Consider the following 6,000-nt stretch of genomic DNA (forward strand, 5'->3'; position numbering starts at 1 on the left):
CCAACCTCAATAAATGAAAAGCTATGGTACATGGAGTTTTTTGTTTTTTTTCACTCTTTAAACTGAATTATTTTCTTTTAATAAAAAGAGTGCAGAAGGAAAAATTGTTTCTGCACATATTCATCTTCATTGTTTTCCTTTGTATGTTCTGCAAAATCTCTTCAGCAGACGGGAGCGGAGCGCAGAGATGATTCCACGCTCACTGGAGATGAAATGGAAGCAAGATGAGTCAATTAAGGCAAACAACAAAAATAATGTCTTTTGACAGGAGGAATGGAGTGTGAGGATCACATATTGTCACAACAAACATACAATGCAATAACACAATTATTGTGGCCCTTTATTTCTGCAGATTACTCTGCAGTGTGTGAGTGTGTGTTTTTTTTTCCTCCCCTCTGATGATCTTTGAAAATAGCTTTTGACATGCTGAAAGCCAGAGGACACAGCACTGAACCATATTGGTTGCTCCCTAATATTAAATTGTCTTGTTTTCTTTTTGTCACGTGGCATAGCAAACATCTCATACCTGAGGCTGCTCTCACCTTGCTGTTATTGTGGAGTTTCATTTTCCAACAGCATCGATCTGATTTGGAGCGTAGATGTGTAGGAGGACGAGTGAGAAGGCAAGAGAAATAGAGAGGTTGATTTTCTTTGAGTCTGAGTGTTGAAGCATTATCTGCTTTTTAGAGGTTGTTGTTCAAAAGCAGCCGGCTGGAGAGCCCTGCCTGCTGTACCTAATCGGAACCGAGAGCGTGACGCACTGATTAAAAAACCCAATGAAAGCACTCAGATACACACACACACACACACACACACACACACACACACACACACACACACACACACACACACACACACACACACACACACACACACACACACACACATACTCACACAAACACATGCAAACCCTTTAAACACTTTCAAAACCCAAACAGTTTCTTCTGTTCATTCACATACTGACATATGCAGAAAAAGATAATAACAAATGCATTACATTTAAAAAATATATGTGGATGTTTTCTGCAAGGTGAAATACATTTATTTCATGTACCAAGGAAAATGTCTGGTGAAGATACCAACTTCTACGGTGAAAGGTATCTTGGACACACATCAGCAAGATGTGGCCAATAAATTGTAAGGTGAATCTCAGAACGGCTCAGAACTTCCTAAAAGCAGTGATGTACTAAAAAGACGGGGAGGGGATGCTCTTCCAGTTGTTAAAATATGATTAATTGCCATCTCAGGTGCCCTTGCAGTTAATGAATAAAAGTATGTACTACTCTTCAAAAGTGCACTTCAAAGTGCATGCTTCTTTTTGCACCTCAAAGTCGATTCATAGTGCACACTATTAAGTTCACACTTTTAAGTGCATTTCACCCTCATCATCATGGTTTTACTAAATCTTTGTGAAATAAAGTTTGTGGTAGTGAATTATGGACCTAAAATATAAAAACCTACCAAAATACAACTCAACTCCCTTGTAAGAAAAAACTACAGTAATTCACAATCACCATCATTTACTCAATAATAGCTGCAGATATAGCTACATGGCCTGTAAGCTAAGTACTAGGTAGTTATTAATCTTTCACCTGCTGCCAGTAGACCAGGCTCTCTCCCACTTTAACCTTTCATTCTCTGTCCTCCCTCCAGTTTTGCAGATCTTAACCCTGTGGTCATGAGCAAGGAGTAGTTAAGTATGCATTAAAAGAGAAAGGGAGGAGAGGGAGAATTTTAATTAATTTTCATGTCTGTATCTCCCTCCATCCACCTGCTCCACAATCCTAGCAGGCAGAAAGTAACCAAAAGTCAAGCCCCAGCCTCCATGACAGAGAATTGTAATTATTTCTCCAACGCTCTTATCACACCTCACATCCTCCTACCCATATTCTTTCTTTTAAACCCTTCTTCCTGAAACTGAGGGCTGAGCACTGATACTGTTTTTCCATCAGTTCTTTAGCTTGAACTTTAACAAGTAAATATACTCATCCCTCTTTGTTATCCAGTGTGCCACAAATCTCAATTTTGTTCTGCACTGCTCTGGTATATGGAATAGTTGAGGATTAAAACACAATAAGATTATCTAAAAACTGTAAACATTTTGAATTGCAGACAACCCATATTGGTGCCCATTATTGAAATTCTATGTGTAGCCGATATCAGCAGCCACGTTTCACAACCCCTCTTTCTGCAGGACTCAGGATTGTGGATTAACATCTTGGTTACTTTTTACCAAGAAACAAAGGAACTGATCAATGATTTAAGTCTCCCTCTCAGACAGGCTCTGGAGGACAGGATATTATAAACTTTTACAACGCGTTGAGTAAACAACCTAGCGGAAACAGAACACTCTGCTATCTACGAATTGATCCCATAGACATGAACTATGACCAAAACCAGTCTCTGCAAAGTCGTAAAATTGACCATCTGTGGAAGTACTGCTGAAGAACTGATTAAACCACAGCGTTCAATTCTGCATCAAATTAACATTTATCTATTTCTTCATCTAGATATTTGTAATTGTCACATTGAATGTATTGTAATCATCTTTTTAAACTCAAAATCTGATCTTTAGAATACAAATAAGCGTTATTATAGTTTTAATAGGAATTTGACGTGGAGTGCTATTGCCATCTAGTGTTAGAATTTCCATGAATACATAACCTTCATAATTATACATTTAGACGTGTTATAAAGCATACTCTTTGATATTAGCTATAAAAGGTGTTATTTAAAGACACCAATTTATTTTCCTACTTTATTATTATGTCTTAATAAGAATGCTGACTGTATAACATGGTTTTGTTCACATACGGGCTGGGATTAACTGAGGCTGTTCCCAGGTGGTGTGATTTTCATCTCAACATGAATTTGATAGAAATGCATGTCTAAATATATGACGTGAACCTATTACTGTATGGTGACGTATATATGTTTAGATTCTTATTCTTAATCTTATTGAGTAAACTCGGTTTAATTTAAACAATTGTCCTTTGGTCAGAGTGGGAGTAACCCTTGGACCTGATTAAGGGTAATCACCTTAAGACTTTTAAGTTTGCGCCGTAGAGAGACAAATCGCTGCTGAACTTTTATTTTCAACACACATTTTTGAAACATCAATTATTTTTGCTCAAACAAGGCTTTTGAACTTTCTTCTCCAAAGTCTTTGCTGTTCAATTTTGAACGCCAGTTTCTTAATTTGGATTCACCGAGATGGCCATCAGGTTAATCTGAATTGGAAATCGACGTATCAAAAGACTCTTTAATATTTTTCCTGTTGGATCCACTTGGAGCTGATGAAGACACAACTACGATGGCTGAACTACCATTCCACCTCCATCCTAGCTGCATAATCCGACCCAGCTGCTGCGGCATCTAATCTGGCCTGTGGACCTCTCTGGTAGCCCTGGAAGGGAAAACTTGTCAGAGACTGAAATGGGACCAGCCGGCAGAGTTCAATCGAACACACCTCACAGTAAGAGTGTTGGTTCCGCAGTGTTGAGAGATTAGGTCGTGAGTCGTGTCTATTCAGAGCACCCTTTAAATCCAAATAGAATCCCAAAATTTGTTTATCAACTTCTTCCCTTTCGATCATTTGCTGATTAAGTCATTCAAACAATACCATGTCTTATCTCGTTACTAAATACATAATGTCACCATACATTATAATTGCATTATCCCGATCATAAGAATCATATTCCTTATCTGTTACATCAATACCTTATTGTTTACCATTTCTATATTAAATTTTACATTTAAAATTCAGAACTTTGTCTGTGTGTTATCTGGTTTAACATTTCTAGAACTTACGTCTTTCAAGATATGAAACTGAATAATTAATTAACTTATACAGTTAAAGTTAATTTCTTCCTTTAACAGGAAGTGGTGCCCCAAGAAATAATTAGAATATAATATTTTAATAAATGAATTACGCTACATGAGGCACAATAATATTGGCACTGCTTTATTAAATATATTTTCTCATGTTCCCAAATCTATTGGACTATTCTCCATTCACTCTCCATGCCTGCATTTGTCAGCCTGCTGCCTGGTCACTACCACCTTTAAAAATAAATAATTGTAAGCTAATACTGTATAGGTTTTTTTTTAAACTATTTCTTAATTTCCTTATCCGATAAATGATCCGATCTGTGATTTAAATCAGTGATGGACCCAACGGAAAATAATACAGTATTTCCTCAATTAAATGCTCTGAGACAAATGTGTATGTGACACAAAAACTTTTTTTTTATATTGGCCAGTAAAACATTTTAGTCAAGTGACTTTACCATTAGGCTTCATTACACCTCTCAGGTAAAATTGCATTAATAATATGATTATGACTGAAGGTCTTGTTGATGGATGGATGAATAACAGGAATGACTTCATGCAAGAGATAGAGAGTGGAGTTTAAATCCAAAAACCAGCCTGCCATAATAAACCATGACCTTTGCCTTTCTCTAACTTTAGCTCATCCCCACTGCTGTCCTCTATCAGAGAACCTACTGTTTCTGTTAAAAAAAACAAAAACGCATGTACAAGGACAAACTGACTTCCTCCTCCTGTCCCATTTCCTGTCCTTGTTCTGCCTTTCTCCTCCCAGGATGTCCAATCTGCATGACAGGAGAAAAGACGGAACATTAATCAGCACCGGTACTACTCACAACTCCCCTGGCAGTTTCTTAAACAAACACACACAAACATTAGTGGTAATGAACCTCATACACCCTTGAGCTTTTGGAGAAGAAGCACAGGTTCAATGATGTTAAAGCACTCAGCGGCATCTCTTGAGTTAAGAGAAGAAAGGCTTAGAGCCGGGTTTGGAAAGGTTACGGAGAAGGTCACACTGAGATGAAGGAGAAAAAAAGGACACTATTCTGAAAAGGAGGAAAGTAAAAAGTGGGGATTGGAGCAGCAGAGGGAGAGATTAAGCGGCATGAAAGAGGGAGGTCTAAATCAGAATATTTAACGCTTGAAGTGGAGGAGGATTGACAAGTGAGTGGGTAGAAGTGACGGGAAAATGGGGGCTTTGGCAGAAATACAGTATGAAATTGGTTGCAATTAGAGTGCATTTAGGAGACAGGATGGCTGAGAGGCCAGAAAAATGAAAGGATTGTGCAAAGAGGATAAAGGAGAAGGAAGGTGGGAGAGTGGTTACCTCTGTTCACCTCAGACTGTCCTCACCTATCATCTGCTATAGGCTAAACAACACACCCACATGCATCTTTCTCTCTCTCTCTCTCTCTCTCTCTTTCACACACTGCGATGGAAAGCTCAACCCGGAACCACTTGAGTCTTTCTTGGAGTCTGTGCCACCACACTTTCACGCTCTGTGTCTTTTCTCTTTGTCTTCACTCAGTGGTTGAAGTGAAATCAGGCCTGAAACACATAGTGATTATTCCAGCACACTGCAGTTTATTATAAGAACTATGCTCTGCCGCAGATGCGTCCAGTGAAGAGCTCAGCCAATAAACCACACAGGCCTTCACCAGTTGTCCATTGTTGTTTCCCTTCTGGTAATGATTTTATATAAAGATTTTGGATTTGAAACCTTATCCTAGGTGCTGGGGGCCCTCAGCCAAGGAAAGAGTAAGCCCATAACCAATATATCTTCCCACAAACAGAGATGGGTAGCAGCTGGTACACTGGGCTTATGAACTCACTGTGATGTAATGCGCCATTATAGTTTCTATGTGCTTTAAATAGCCTGCTGCAGCCATGCAGTATACAGCGAGGTATGTAATGCTTCCATAAGAGCATGTATAGGGTGATTTGTAATTCCTTAAAAGCACTCCTGAGGCCTGAACAATTACCACAGAAATACAAGCAGCCATTTTTCTCTGATGTCACACACTGGGTGGGAAGCTCAAATGCTTGTTCAAGGTTGTACTGGCATCTCTTGCAGATTGGATCTTTTTCATATCACCAATTTTGATTAATCTAAAGACATTGATACTGATCATCGAGAGGAAAATCTTACAACATTATATTAAAAAAAAA

This window comes from Labrus bergylta, chromosome 4 (assembly GCF_963930695.1).
Source record: "Labrus bergylta chromosome 4, fLabBer1.1, whole genome shotgun sequence".
Classification (NCBI taxonomy): Eukaryota; Metazoa; Chordata; class Actinopteri; order Labriformes; family Labridae; genus Labrus; species Labrus bergylta.